Source organism: Canis lupus, chromosome 9 (genome assembly GCF_048164855.1).
Source record: "Canis lupus baileyi chromosome 9, mCanLup2.hap1, whole genome shotgun sequence".
Classification (NCBI taxonomy): Eukaryota; Metazoa; Chordata; class Mammalia; order Carnivora; family Canidae; genus Canis; species Canis lupus.
This window is the reverse complement of record NC_132846.1, coordinates 1,378,557-1,394,899: the sequence shown is the minus strand read 5'-3', so window position 1 is coordinate 1,394,899 and position 16,343 is coordinate 1,378,557.

Here is a 16,343-nt window from a genome sequence, read left to right as displayed (position 1 = left end):
ATTTTTATTTATTTATGATAGTCACAGAGAGAGAGAGAGAGAGGCAGAGACACAGGCCAAGGGAGAAGCAGGCTCCATGCACCGGGAGCCTGATGTGGGACTCGATCCCGGGTCTCCAGGATCACGCCCTGGGCCAAAGGCAGGCGCCAAACCGCTGCGCCACCCAAGGATCCCAATACTACCTATTATTATTTTAAAGTTTTACTTGAATTCCTGTTCGTATACACAGAATGATATAGTTTCAGGTTTACCACATAGTGATTCAACCCTTGGATACAACGCCTGGTACTGGCCACATGTGCCCTCCACTATCCCCATCCCCTGATTCCCCATCCCCCTCACCTTCCTCTGGTATTTATTAGTTTATTCTCTGTGGTTAAGAAAGTGTTTTTTTGTTTGCTTCTCTCATCCCCCCTGTGCCCCTTTGCCAGTTTGTCTGGTTTCTTAAAATTCACATGTGAATGCAATTGTATGGTATTTGGTATCTTTCTCTGACTGACTGAGTTCATTGAGCATAAGTCCTTTCCACTTCTCCCACGTCATTGCAAATGGCTTCATTTCATCGCTTCTGATGACCTGGTGATGTCGCAGTTGGTATATTTACCACATCGTCTCTGCCCATTCATCACTCGATGGACATCTGGGCTGTATCCACAGTTTGGCTGTTGTTGATAACGCTGCTACAAACACTGGTCTGCGTGTCCCACTTGGAATCTACTAAACGACTTTTGTATCCTTGGGGTAAATACCTAGCTCTGCAATTTTGGAATCGTAGGGTAGCTCTATGTTTAACTTCTTTTTTAAAATTTTTTTATGATAGTCACGGAGAGAGAGACAGAGACACAGGCAGAGGGAGAAGCAGTCTCCGTGCACTGTGAGTCCAACGTGGGATTCGATCCTGGGTCACCAGGATCCCGACATGGGCCAAAGGCAGGTGCCAAACCGCTGCACCACCCAAGGATCCCCTATTTTTAAAGTCTCTAGGACCCCCCACAGTGTTTTCCACAGTGGCTGCACCTGTTCGCATGTCCACCAGGAGTGTAAGGGGGCTTCCTCTTCTCTATAGCCTCAACAACACCTGTTGTTTCTTCTGTTGTTAATTTTAGCCATTCTGACGGCTGTCAGGTGACATCTTATTGTGGTTTTCATTTGCATTTCCCTGATGATGGGTGACGCTGAGTGTCTTTCGGTGTCTGGTGGCCATCTGGATGTCTTGTCAGAGACAAAGTCCATTCATGTCTTCTGCCCATCTGCAGTTGGATAATTTGTGTTTAGGATGCTGAGATTTATATTTGCTTTACGTATTTTGCATACTAACTCTTTATTGGATGTGTTGTTTACAAATATCTCCTTTCATTTTGTATGTTGCCTTTTAGCGTTGGTTTTTTCTTTCACTTTGCAGAAGCTTTTGAATTTGATGAAGTCCCAATAGTATTTTTGCTTTTGTTTCCCTCAACTCAGAGGCATATCTAGAAAGAAGATCCAATGGCCAACGTCAAAGATGTTGCTGCCTATCTTTTCTTCTTTGTATGGTTTCAGGTCTCACATTTAGGTCTTTCATCCATTTTGAATTTATTTTTTATATATATGGTGTAAGAAAGTGGTCCCGTTTCATTCTTCTGCATGTGTCTGCCTGGTTTTCCCAACACTATTTGTTCTTATCCTGGGGTCAGGGTTAGGGTTTTTTGAAGAGACTGTCTTTGTGCCATTGGATATTCCTTCCTGCCTTGTTGTCGATTAATGGATCATAGAGTTACAGGTTTGTATCTTGTTTCGGCATTCCATTCCATTCTATTCTATTGATCTAAGCGTCTCCCGTTGGGAGATTCTTGATTGCTGATTCAATTTCGTTGCTGGTTATCTGTCTGTTCAAGTTTCTTATTTCTTCCTTTTTCATTTTTGCTATGTTATATATTTCCAGGAATTGATCTATTTCTTCCAGGTTCTAGGTTGCTGGCATATAATTTTTCATAATGTTCTCTTATAAATGTTTGTATTTCTCTAGTGTTGGTTGTTATTTCTCTTATCTCATTTGTGATTTTATTTGGGTCCTTTCTCATCATTTATCTTTTTTCTTTTTTAAAGATTTTATTTATGTATTCATGCGAGACACAGAGAGGCAGGGGTATAGGCAGGGGGAAAATGAGGCTCCATGCAGGGAGCCTGATGTGGGACATGATTCCCCAGGACCCCGGGATCATGACCTGAGCCAAAGCAGATGCTCAACCACTGAGGCACCCAGGTGCCTTGCTGATTCAATTCCTTTGCTAGTTATGGGTGTGTTCACATTTTCTATTTCTTCCTATTTCAGTTTTGCTCATTTATACATTTCTAGGGATTTGTCCATTTATTCCAGGCCTCCCAGTTTGTTAGTGTATAATCTTTCATAGTATTCCCTTATAATTGTCTTATTTTTCTGGTGTTGATTGTGATCCCTCTTCTCTCTTTGTGATTTTATTTATTTAGTTCTTTTCTGTTTTCTTGTTGATAAGGCTGGCTAGGGCTTGATCCATTTTCTTAGTTATTTTGAAGAACCAGTTCTTAGTTTCATTATTCCATTCTACTGTTTTGTTGTTTCTGTATTGTTTATTTCTGCTCTCATCTTTATTTTTTCCCTTCTTCTGTAGGTTTTAGGCTTTGTTTCTTATTCCTTTTCCAGCTCCTTTAGGTGTAGTGTTGGGTTGTGTATTGGAGACTTCTTGTTTCTTGAGGTAGGACTGTATTGCTATCTACTTCCCTCTAAGGACTGTCTTTGCTACATCCTAGAGGTTTGAAGAAACATGTTTTCATTTTCATTTGTTTTAAATTTCCTCTTTAATTTCCTGGTTGCTCCATTCATTCTCTAGTAGGATGATCATAATCTCCACGAATTTTTGGTCTGTCCAAATTTTTTCTTACTGTCGACCTCGAGTTTCATAGCGTCGTGGTCCGAAAATGTACATGGTGTGATACCATCCTTCTTGTACCTGTTGTACCTGTTGAGGGCTGATTTGTGGTCCATGATATAATCTATTCTGGAGAATGTCCGCTGTGCACTTGAAAAGAATGTGTATTCTGCTTTAGGAAGAAATGTTCAGACTATATCTGTTGAGTCTCTTTGGTCCAGTGTGTCAAGGCAGGGAAACAGTGTTTCCCTGTTGATTTTCTGCATAGACGATCGGTCCATTGCCATAAGTGGGTGTTAAAATCCCCTGTCATTGTATTATTATCAGTGTGTTCCTGTACGTTTGTTGTTAATTGGTTTCTATATTTCAGTACTCCCATGTTGGCAGCATAAATATGTAGTTGTTTGATCTTTTTTTTAAAATAAATTTATTTTTTATTGGTGTTCAGTTGATCAACATACAGAATAACACACAGTGTTCATCCCGTCAAGTGTCCCCCAGAGCCCGTCACCCATTCACCCCCACCCCCTGCCCTCCTCCCCTTCCAGCACCCCTAGTTCTTTTCCCAGAGTAAGGAGTCTTTATGATCTCTCTCCCTTTCTGATATTTCCCAAACGTTTCTTCTCCATTCCCTTATGTTCCCTTTCACTATTATTTATATTCCCTGAAGGAATGAGAACATACACTGTTTGTCCTTCTCCGATTGACTTATTTCACTCAGCATAATACCCTCCAGTTTCATCCACGTTGAAGCAAATGGTGGGTATTTGTCGTTTCTAATGGCTGAGTAATATTCCATTATATACATAAACCACATCTTCTTTATCTATTCATCTTTCGATGGACACCGAGGCTCCTGCCACAGTTTGGCTATTGTGGACATTCTGCTATAAACATCGGGGTGCAGGTGTCCCGGCGTTTCATTGCATCTGAATCTTTGGGGTAAATCCCCAATCGTGCAATTGCTGAGTCGTCGGGCAGGTCTATTTTTAACTCTTTGAGGAACCTCCACACAGTTTTCCAGAGTGACTGCACCAGTTCACATTCCCATCAACAGTGTAAGAGGGTTCCCTTTTCTCTGCATCCTCTCCAACATTTGTGGTTTCCTGCCTTGTTAATTTTCCCCATTCTCACTGGTGTGACATGGTATCTCATTGTGGTTTTGATTTGTATATCCCTAAGGGCAAGTGATGCAGAGCATGTTTTCAAGTGCATGTTGGCCATGTCAATGTCTTCCTCGGTGAGATTTCTCTTCATGTCTTTTGCCCATTTCATGATTGGATTGTTTGTCTCTTTGGTGTTGATTTTAAGAAGTTCTTTATAGATCTTGGAAACTAGCCCTTTATCTGATACGTCTTTTGCAAATATCTTCTCCCATTCTGTAGGTTGTCTTTTAGTTTTGTTGACTGTATCCTTTGCTGTGCAAAAGCTTCTTATCTTGATGAAGTCACAATAGTTCATTTTTGCTTTTGTTTTTTTTGCCTTCATGGATTGCAAGAAGTTGCTGTGGCCAAGTTTAAAATGGGTGTTGCCTGTGTTCTCTATGATTTTGATAGACTCTTGTCTCACATTTAGATTTTTCATCCATTTTGAGATTATCTTTGTTTATGGTGAAAGAGAGTGGTCTAGTTTCATTCTTCTGACTGTGGATGTCCAATTTTCCCAGCACCATCTACTGAAGAGACTGTCTTTCTTCCAATGGATAGTCTTTCCTCCTTTATCGAATATTAGTTGACCATAAAGTTCAAGGTCCACTTCTGGGTTCTCTATTCTGTTCCATTGATCTATGTGTCTGTTTTTGTGCCAGTACCACACTGTCTTGATGACCACAGCTTTGTAGTACAAGCTGAAATCTGGCATGTGGTGCCCCCAGATATAGTTTTCTTTTCTAAAATTCCCCTGGCTTGGGATCCCTGGGTGGCGCAGCGGTTTGGCACCTGCCTTTGGCCCAGGGCATGATCCTAGAGACCCGGGATGGAGTCCCACATCGGGCTCCCGGTGCATGGAGCCTGCTTCTCTCTCTGCCTGTGTCTCTGCCTCTCTCTCTCTCTGTGTGTCACTATCATAAATAAATAAAAAATAAAATAAAATAAAATAAAATAAAATAAAATAAAATTCCCCTGGCTTTTCAGGGTCTTTTCTGATTCCACACAAATCTTAAAATAATTTGTTATAACTCTCTGAAGAAAGTCCATGGTATTTTGATAGGGATTGCATTAAACGTGTACATTGCCTGGGTAACATTGACATTTTCACAATATTAATTCTGCCAATCCATGAGCATGGAATATTTTTCCATCTCTTTGTGTGTTCCTCAATTTCTTTCAAAAGTTTTCTATAGTTTTTAGGGTATAGATCATTTACCTCCTTGGTTAGGTTTATTCCTAGGTATCGTATGATTTGGGTGCAATTGTTAATGAGATTGACTCCTTAATTTCTCTTTCTTCAGTCTCATTGTTAGTGTATAGAAATGCCTTTGATTTCTGGGCATTGATTTTGTATCCTGCAATGCTGCCAAATTGCTGTATGAGTTCTAGCAATCTTGGGGGGGAGGGTTTTGGGTTTTCTAGGTAGAGTATCATGTCATCAGCAAAGAGAGAGAGTTTGACTTCTTCTTTGCCAATTTGAATGCCTTTAATGTCTTTTTGTTTTCTGATTGCTGAGGCTAGGATTTCCAATACTATGTTGAATAGCAGTGGTGAGAGTGGATATCCCTGTCTTATTCCTGATCTTAGGTGAAAGGCTCCCAGTGCTGCCCCATTGAGAATGATATTTGCTGTGGGCTTTTCGTAGATGGCTTTTAAGATGTCGAGGAATGTTCCCTCTATCCCTACGCTCTGAACTGTTTTGATCAGCAATAGATGCTCTATTTTGTCAAATGCTTTCTCTGCTTCTAATGAGAGGATCATATGGTTCTTGGTTTTTCTCTTGCTGATATGATGAATCACATCGATTGTTTTACGAGTGTTGAACCATCCTTCAGTCCCGGGGATAAATCCTACTTGGTCATAGTGAATAATATTCTTAATGTATTGTTGGATCCTATTGGCTAGTATCTTGTTGAGAATTTTTGCATCCATGTTCATCAAGGATATTGGTCTGTATTCTCCTCTTTGGTGGGGTCTTTGTCTGGTTTTGGAATTAAGGTGATGCTGGCTTCATAGAACGAATTTGGAAGTACTCCATCTCTTTCTATCTTTCCAAACAGCTTTAGTAGGATAGGTATGGTTTCTTTAAACGTTTGATAGATTTCCCCTGGGAAGCCATCTGGCCCTGGACTTTTGTGACTTGGGAGGTTTTGGATGACTGCTTCAATTTCCTCCCTGGTTATTGGCCTGTTTAGGTTTTCTATTTCTTCCTGTTCCAGTTTTGGTAGTTTGTGGCTCCAGGAATGCGTCCATTTCTTCTAGATTGCCTAATTTATTTCCGTATAGCTGTTCATAATATGTTTTTAAAATCGTTTGTATTTCCTTGTGTTGGTAGTGATCTCTCCTTTCTCATTCATGATTTTATTAATTTGAGTCTTCTCTCTCTTCTTTTTAATAAGACTGGCTAATGGTTTATGTATATTATTAATTCTTTTAAAGAACTAACTCCTGGTTTTGTTGATCTGTTCCACATTTATTGTGGTCTCAATTTCCTTGAGGTCTGCTCAAATTTTAATTAAATCTCTTATTCTTTTGGGTGTAGGATCTAGCTGCTGTTTTTTTCTCTAGCTCCTTTATGAGTAAGGTTAGCTTTTGTATTTGAGTTCTTTCCAGTTTTTGAATGGATGCTTGTATTGTGATGTATTTCCCCCTCAGGACTGCTTTTGCTGCATGCCAAAGATTTTGAACGTTTGTATCTTCATTCTCATTAGATTACATGAATCTTTTTAATTCTTCCTCAATTTCCTGGTTGACCCTTTCATCTTTTAGCAGGATGGTCCTTAACCTCCACGTGTTTGAAGTCCTTCCAAATTCTTGTTATGATTTAGTTCTAATTTCAAGGCATTATGGTCTGAGAATATGCAGGGGACGATCTGAATCTTTTGATATCGGTTCAGACGCGATTTGTGATCCAGTATGTGGTCTATTCTGGAGAAAGTTCCATGTGCACTGAGAAGAATGTTTATTTAGTTCAGTTTGGATGTAAAGTTCTGTAGATATCTGTGAAATCTATCTGCTCCAGTGTATCATTTAAAGCTCTCGTTTCTTTGGAGATGTTGTGCTTAGAAGACCTATCGAGGGTAGAAAGACCTAGATTGAAGTCACCAAGTATAAGATAATTATTACCTAAGTATTTCTTCACTTTCGTTATTAATTGGTTTAAATATTTGGCAGCTCCGATATTCGGGTAATATATATTGAGGATTGTTAAGTCCTCTTGTTGGATAGATCCTTTAAGTATGATTTAGTGTCCATCTTCATCTCTCACTATAGTCTTCGGGGTAAATTTTACTTTATCTGATATAAGGATGGCTACCCCTGCTTTCTTTTGAGGACCATTTGAATGGTAAATGGTTCTCCAACCCATTATTTTCAGATTGTAGGTGTCCTTCTGTCTAATATGAGTCTCTTGTAGACAGCAAATAGTTGGGTCCTGCTTTTTTATCCAGTCTGAAACCCTGCACCTTTGAAGGGGTCATTAAGCCCGTTCATGTTCAGAGTTACTATCCACAGATATGAGTTTAGTGTCATCATGACATTTATTCAGTCCTTGTTTTGTGGATTGTTCCACTGAACTTCTTCTTAAAGGGGAATTTTAAGAGTCCCCCGTAAAATTTCTGGCAGAGCTGGTTTGGAGGTCACATATTCTTTCAGTTCCTGCCTGTCTTGGAAGCTCTTTATCTCTCCTTCCATTTTGAATGAGAGCCTTGCTGGATAAAGTATTCTTGGTTGCATGTTCTTCTCATTTAGGACCTTGAATATATCCTGCCAGCCCTTTCTGGCCTGCCAGGTCTCTGTGGAGAGGTCTGCTGTTACCCTAATGCTCCTCCCCATAAAGGTCAGGGATTTCTTGTCTCTTGCTGCTTTAAGGATCTTCTCTTTATCTTTGGAATTTGCAAGCTTTACTATTAAATGTCGAGGTTTTGACGGTTTTTATTGATTTTGGGGGGGGATCTCTCTATTTCCTGGATATGAATGCCTGTTTCCCTTCCCAGATTAGGATTGTTTTCAGCTAGGATTTGTTCAAATACATATTCTGGCCCTCTGTCCCTGTCGGCGCCCTCGGGAACCCCAATTACAAGTAGGTTTTTCTTCCTCAGGCTATTGTTTATTTCCCTTAATCTGTCTTCCTGGTCTTTTAATTTTCTGTCTCTTTTTTCCTGATTTTCCTTCTTTGCCATCAATTTGTGTTCTATGTCACTCACTCGTTCTTCCACCTCTTAACCCTCGTCGTTAGGACTTGTAGTTTGGATTGCATCTCATTTAATTGATTTTTAATTTCTGCCTGATTGTATCTAAATTCTGCAGTCATGAAGTCTCTTGAGTCCTTTCTGCTTTTTTCTAGAGTCACCAGTAGCTGTATAATCATGCTTCTGAATTGGCTTTCTGACTTTGAATTGTAATCCAGATTTTGTAATTCTTAGGAGAGAGGACTGTTTCTGATTCTTTCTTTTGAGGTGAGGTTTTCCTTCTATTCATTTTGCTCAGTGCAGAGTGGCCAAAAAAAATTGTATTGGGAAAAGGAGAAAAAGAGAGGAGAGAAAGAAGGAAAGAAAAGAGAAAAAGAGAAAAGGAAGAAAAAAAAAAGAAAAAAGAAGAAAAAGAGAAAGCAAAAGAAAGAAAGGAATAAAGGGTGGGGGATGCAACAAATCAAAAAGAAAGAAGAAAAGAAAAGAAAAGAAAAGAAGAGAAGAGAAAAGAAAAGAAAAAAGAAAAGAAAAGAAAAAACCACGGGAGAGTATCTTTCGATTCTGTATACTTTAAGTCCGTTTACTTCCCCTGGAAATTGTCCGTCTAGCTCATCTTCTGGGGGAGGGGCCTGTTGTGCTGATTTTCAGGTGTTAGCTCTTGAGGGAGCTGCTCTGCCCTCTGCCTGGTGAGGGCTCAGTGGGGGTTGTTTAACCCGTGAGGCCCCAGGAGGAACCATCCCAGTGACTCCGGCAGCTCTGGAACCCTGGATTCAGCTCCCACAGTAACTATAGAGCTCTTCCTCTGCAGGACCTGGAGGTGCCAAGGCGGGGACGCTGATCTGCTCAGCTCTGGGCAGAAGCGTCCTAGCTGTCGGGGGCCTTCCCGGGCTCTGCCTATCCCAGGGGGAGGCCAAATCCTGGGCTGTGTCCTGGCACCCTGTGCTCCAGTGCCTGTGCTGTTGGATTCCCCCTCCCGGCCACACAGCCGCCTCCGCAGCGCTGCTGCCTGAGCCCCTCTGAGCTGGTCCCAGAGCCCCGCAGCCCTCTCCGCAGGGATCCTCTTCCTCTGCTGGAGCCCCCTCCGAGCTGCTCCTGGCCTCGCAGCCCCCTCCATGCGGAGCCGCCGCCCGAGCCCCTCCGAGCTGCTCCGGGTCCAGCCATGGGCCCTGCAGTCCTTTAGGGAGCTCAGCCGCGGGGTATGGTGCAGTCTCCTGGGTGCGCAGGTGTCTGTTAGTGTTCCAGGGAGCCCGAGGGCATCCCCGCCATCCTGGCATCCTGCTCCAACTCCCTGCGGGTGCCTTTCCACCCAGGAAGATTGGTGAAGCTCCTGCTTCTCCAGGACAGAGCTTTCCTGTCCTGGGGGCACTCGCCCCAGCCTTAGCCCGGCACCTCGTGGGGCCCCTCCCCCTTGGATGCCTTTTGTTTCTTTATTTCTTTTCCCCCCTCTTCCTACCTTGATAGAAGTGTGAACTCTTCTCACTGTAGCATTCCAGCTGGTCTCTCTTTTTAAAGAGAGAGATTTTCAGGATGATGAATATTATCTAGGTAATTTGGTGGGGACAGGTGATTTGGGGACCCTCCTCTTCCGCCATCTTGCCCCTCCCTCCACTTTCCTATTTCAAACAATGTCACAGAGACACAGGATAAAGCAGTGTGGTTCTCGGGCCCCGGCTGGCTCTGTTGGTTAAGCATCCGACTCCTGACTTCACCCTTGGTCTTGATCTCGGGGTCATGAATTCCAGCCCTGTGCTGAACTGTGGACGAGGCATGGAGCCTACTTAAACAAACCAAACCCACAAGGGTGTGGTTCTGGCATAAGCTGAAGGAGCAGAATAGAGAGCCTGGAAGAAAATGCACTCCGATACCGTCAACTGATTTTTTAAACTTAATTTAATTTAAACCCAATTCATTAAGAGTATAGTGTATTATACTTTCAGAGGTAGAATTCAGGGATTCACCAGTTGGAGATAACACCAGGGCTCATGACATCACGTGCCCTCCTTCATGCCCATCTACCACTTACCCTGTCCCTCCACTCCCCTCCCCTCCAGCAACCCTCAGTTTGTTTCCTGTGATTGAGTCTTTTTCCTCCATGTCTGTTTTCATCTTATTTGTTTTTCCTTCCCTTCACAGATGCCCATCTGCTTTGCTGCTTTAATTTCACCTATGAATGCAACAATACGGTAATTTTCTTTCCTGACTGACTTTTTTCACTTAACAAGATCCCTCTAGTTCTATCCACGTCATTGCAAATGGCAATATTTTCTTCTCTTTGATAGCTGAGTACCATTCCTATCATCTAACTATCTATCATCTATGACCATCATCTATCTTCCATCTTCTTTATCCATCATCTGCCTGAGGGCACCAAGGCTCCTCCCACAGTGTGGCTACTGTGGACCCGGCTGCTGTGGACATTGGGGTGCAGGTGTCCCCGAGTCTCATGCATCTGTATCTTCGGGGTGAGCTAAGGCCGTGCACCTGCTGGTCACAGGGCGGCACTATTTGTAACTTCCTGAGGAGCCTCCACACTGTTTCCAGGGTGGCTGCACCAGCCTGCGGTCCCGCCCACAGAGGAAGAAGGTTGATGAGTTTTGCAGGATGTGATTAAAGTCTGGTACACATTTCTTTTTGTGTCCTGTGGGCTCTAATCATTGTACTTAAGTATTTCTGGGGAAGCCAGGTATTGGGCTCCGTTTCAGGGAGTCGTTTGCGAAGCTCATAGGCCTCAGCTGTAGCCTGGAAGGAGGCAGGTGTGGCCCCGTGTACGGGGACGCTGCCTCTTGCATGGCCTCCTGCAGTGCCTGAGCATCCTGCAGGAGGCGCCCAAGCCCAGGCTCTGCTCAATGGCTGGGAAGGCTCAGTAGGCCTCATCCACCTGCACTAACAGGAGCCCACATGTGCTGGGGAGGCCTGAGGAGGACATGGGGATGCATCCACGCTGATGAGCCCCGGTCTCCTCAGGAACCGCGGTGAGGCTTCAGGAAGATGTGGGCCCGCATCCACCCTGCAGGAACACCTGGGCCACTTCAGGACCTGCAAGGAGGCTTCAGGAAGCTGTGGTGCCACGTCCACTCTGGCAGGAGTTCCCGGGACGCTCAGGACATAAGTTGAGGCTTCTGGAAGGTGGGGGCCGCATCCACGGTGTCAGGAGCCCTGGCCTCCTCAGAACCCGCAGTGACGTTATGGGAGGACATGGGGCCACGCCCACACCACAACGCTGACGTCTTCAGAACCCCCGGTGTAGACTTCGGGAAATATGGGGATGCTTCCATGCAGACAGAAGACCCCAGCCTTGTCAGGGCCTGTGGTGAGGCGTAAGAAAGATGTGGGTGCCGAATCCACACTGACAGGAGGCTCTGGCCTCCTCAGGACCTGCCCTTTGGCTTTGGGATATATGGGGCTGTGTTTATGCTAACAGGAGCCCACAGCCCCCTCAGGACCCGCGGTGAGTTTTCTGGGGGCCATGGGGCCATGTCCAGGCTTACAGGAGCCCTCGGCCTCCTGAGGACCTGCTGTGAGGCTTCCAGAGGATGTGAGGCATAGTCCACAGTGACAGGAGACCTGGCGTCCTCAGGACCTGCTGTCTATGACTCAGGAACACGTGGGGCCACGTCCACACTCACAGGATCCTGGCTTCCGCAGGACCCCCTGGAGGACTCTGGAGGCGCCATTGGGGGCCACGTCCACATCAGAAGGGACTCCTCAGAACCACAGGGTGAGTGAATTGGTAGAATGAGTGGTAGGGTCAGGGGAGGGGAGGCAGTTGGTGGTTAAGTTAGGTTAGATGTTAGGGTTTAGTGATTATGCTTATGGTTCTGGATTAGAGGATAGCGTGAGGGATAAGGGTAAGGGTGAGTGGTTAGGAGTTGGATGGGGGTTAGGGATTAATGAAAGGGGTTAGGGTTAGTGTTAGGATTTAGAGTTAGGGTTAGGGTTTAGGCTTAGGGATTAGGACAGGATGTTAGGAGTTGGGGTTAGGGTTATGGTTAGTGTTAGGGTTGTGATTAGGTTTGCAGTTAGGGTTAGGTGTTAGGACGTGAGTTAGGGTTAGTTGTTAGGGTTAGGGTTTAGGGTTAAAGTTAGGGCTAGGTTTAGAGTTAGGGTGAGCGGGAGGGTTAGGATAGGGGTTAGGATTAGGGTTAGTGTTTGGTTAGGGGTAATGGTCAGGTCAGGGTCAGGGTAGGGTCAGTGTACAGTTTTGGAAAAGGGTAAGAGATAGGGTTAGGCAGTGGGTTAGGGGTTAGTTTTAGGGTATGGGTTAGGGTACAGTTTGGGGTATGAGATAGGGTTTGTATTAGAGGGTTACGGTTAGGGTACAGGATAAGGTTAAGAATAGGATTTGAATACATTAAGTTAAGGTTAGGGTTAGAGTTTAGGGTTAGGGTTAGATTTAAGGTAGGGGTCAGGGTTAAGGAAACCTAAGAATAGGTTTAGGAGTTAGGGTGAGGCTTGGCAGGTAGGTTCAGTGAATGTGTTTCGGTCTTGGGGTTTGTGTTTGGTTTTTGATTAGTGATAGGTCTTGTTTAAGGTTTAGGTTAACATTAGGCTTAAGTGTAGGGTTAGGGATATGTCTGTGTATGGTTAGAGTTTGCGTCTTGGCATGTGCGTGCACTGGGACTCCTAGTATCTTGGGCAGTTTAGTTTTATGCACACTATTTAGGTTTTGGGTTCAAAGATAGCTTGATTCCAACAAGTCAGTGGCCTCCCCAGAGAATCAAAATACAGGCTTCTGCTGGGGTCAGAAAAGACATGGCAGGCTTCTCCCAAGCTGAGCTAAGGAGGGGATTTGTGGCTCTAAAAACTCTTTATTTGGATTTTCAGTTGCCTTTCTGATTTTATCTCTTGTGCACACATGTTTCTTCGATACTAACAATTATTATTTTAAACTTTTATTGAATTCCTGTTTGTAAATACAGTATGATATATTTTCAGGTTTGCCACATACTGATTCAACCCTTGGATGCAACGCCTGGTACTGGTCACAGGTGCCCTCCACTATCCCCATCGCCTGATTCCCCATCACCCCCCCACCTTCCTCTGGTTCTATTATTTTATTCTCTGTGGTTAAGAGTGAGTTTCTTGGTTTGCTTCTCTCATCCCACCCTATCGATCCCCTTGCCAATTTGTTTGGTTTCTTAAAATTCACATGTGAATGCAATTGTATGGTATTTGCTATCTGTCTTTCTCTGACTGAGTTCATTGAGCATAAGTCCTTTACAATTCTCCCACGTCATTGTAAATGGCTTCATTTCATCCCTTGTGATGACCGAGTGATGTCGCAGTGTGTATATTTACCACATCGTCTCTGCCCATTCATCTGTCGATGGACATCTGGGCTATATCCACAGTTTGGCTATTGTTGATAACGCCCCTACAAACTCTAGGCTGCGTGTCTCTCTTTGAATCTAAGAGACTACTTTTATATCCTCGGGAAAAATACCTAGCTGTGCAATTTTGGAATCATAGGGTACTTGTACTTTTAACTTCTTGAGGACCCTCCACACTGTTTTCCACAGTAGCTGCACCTGTTCACATGACCACGAGGAGTGTAAGGGGGCTCCGCCTTCTCCATAGCCTCACCAACATCTGTTGTTTCTTGTGTTGTTAATTTTAGCCATTCTGTCGGCTGTCAGGTGACATCTCATTGTGGTTTTGGTTTGCATTTCCCTGATGATGGGTGACGCTGAGTGTCTGTCCGTGTGTCTGGTGGCCATCTGGATGTCTTGACAGAGACAAAGTCCATTCATGTCTTCTGCCCATCTGCAGTTGGATAATTTGTGTTTAGGATGCTGAGATTTATATTTGCTTTACGTATTTTGCATACTAACTCTTTATTGGATGTGTTGCTTACAAATATCTCCTCTCATTTTGTATGTTGCATTTTAGCGTTGCTTGTTTCCTTCACTTTGCAGAAGCTTTTCAATTTGATGAACTCCCAATAGGATTTTTGCTTTTGTTTTGCTCGCCTCAGATGCATATTTGGAAAGAAGATCCAAAGGCCAATGTCAAAGATGTTGCTGCCTATCTTTTCTTCTTTGTATGGTTTCAGGTCTCACATTTAGGTCTTTCATCCATTTTGAATTTATTTTTTATATATATGGTGTAAGAAAGTGGTCCCGTTTCATTCTTCTGCATGTGGCTGCCTGGTTTTCCCAACACCATTTGTTCTTATCCTGGGGTCAGGGTTAGGGTTTGTTGAAGAGACTGTCTTTGTGCCATTGGATATTCCTTCCTGCCTTGTTGTCGATCAATGGACCATAGAGTTACAGGTTTGTATCTTGTTTCAGCTTTCCATTCTATTCTATTGATCTAAGCATCTCCTGTTGGGAGATTCTTGATTGCTGATTCAATTTCTCTGCTGGTTATCTGTGTGTTCAAGTTTCTTATTTCTTCATTTTTCATTTTTGCTATGTTATATATTTCTAGGAATTGATCTATTTCTTCCAGGTTCGGGGTTGCTGGCATATAATTTTTCATAATATTCTCTTATAAACGTTTGTATTTGTAGTGTTGGTTGTTATTTCTCTTATCTCATTTGTGATTTTATTTGGGTCCTTTCTCATCTTTATATCTTTTTCTTTTTTAAACATTTTATTTATGTATTCATGGGAGATGCAGAGAGGCAGAGGTATAGGCAGAGGGAAAATGGGGCTCCATGTGGGCAGCCTGATGTGGGACTTGATGCCCCAGGATCCTGGGATCGTGACCTGAGCCAAAGCAGATGCTCAACCACTGAGGCACCCAGGTGCCTTGCTGATTCAATTCCTTTGCTAGTTATGGGTCTGTTCACATTTTCTATTTCTTCCTATTTCAGTTTTGATTGTTTGCACATTTCTAGGGATCTCTCCAATTCTTCCTGGTCTCCCAGTTTGTTAGCATATAATCTTTCATAGTATTCCCTTATAATTGTCTTATTTTTCTGGTGTTGATTGTGATCTCTCTTCTCTCATTTGTGACTTTATTTATATAGGTCTTTTCTCTTTTCTCGTTGATAAGGCTGGCTAGGGCTTTGTCTATTTTATTAATTATTTTGAAGAACCAGCTCTTAGTTTCGTTATTCCATTCTGTTTTGTTGTTTCTGCATTGTTTATTTCTTCTCTCATCTTTATTTTTTCCCTTCCTCTGTAGGCTTCAGGCTATGTTTGCTATTCCTTTTCCAGCTCCTTTAGGTGTCGGGTTAGGTTGTGTATTGGAGACTTCTTGTTTCTTGAGGTAGGCCTGTATTGCTATGTACTTCCCTCTTAGGACTGCCTTTGCTACATCCCAGAGGTTTTGAGAAACATGTTTTCATTTTCATTTGTTTTAAATTTCCTATTTAATTTCTTGGTTGCTTCATTCATTCTCTAGTAGGATGTTCATAATCTCCACGTATTTTTGGTCTGTCCAATTTTTTTTTTCTTAGTGTCGACTTCAAGTTTCATAGCGGCATGGTCCAAAAATGTACAGGGTGTGATATCAACCTTCTTGTACCTGTTGTACCTGTTCAGGGCTGATTTGTGGACCATGATATGATCTGTTCTGTAGAATGTCCCATGTGCAGTTGAAAGGAATGTGTAGGGATCCCTGGGTGGTGCAGCAGTTTAGCGTCTGCCTTTGGCCCATGTTGCGATCCTGGAGACCCGGGATCGAATCCCCCGTCGGCCTCCCGGTGAATGGAGCCTGCTTCTCCTTCTGCCAATGTCTCTGCCCCTCTCTCTCTCTCCCTCTCTCTGTGACTATCATAAATAATAAAGAAAGGAAGGAATGTGTATTCTGCTTTAGGATGAAATGTTCAGACTACATCTGTTGAGTCCCTGTGGTCCAGTGTGTCAAGGCTATTGTTCCCCTGTTGATTTTCTGTATAGATGATCGGTCCATTGCCAGAAGTGGGTGTTAAAATCCCCTGTCACTGTATTATTATCAGTGAGTTCCTGTACGTTTGCTGTTAATTGGTTTCTATATTTAGGTACTCCCATGTTGGCAGCATAAATATTTAGTTGGTTGATCTTGATAGAGAGTCTTTTGAATTATGAAATAATGTCCTTCTTCATCTCTTCTTATACTATTTGTTCTTTCTTTTTTGAAATTTAAATATTTTATTTATTTATTCATGAGAGATACACAGAGAAGCAGAGGCA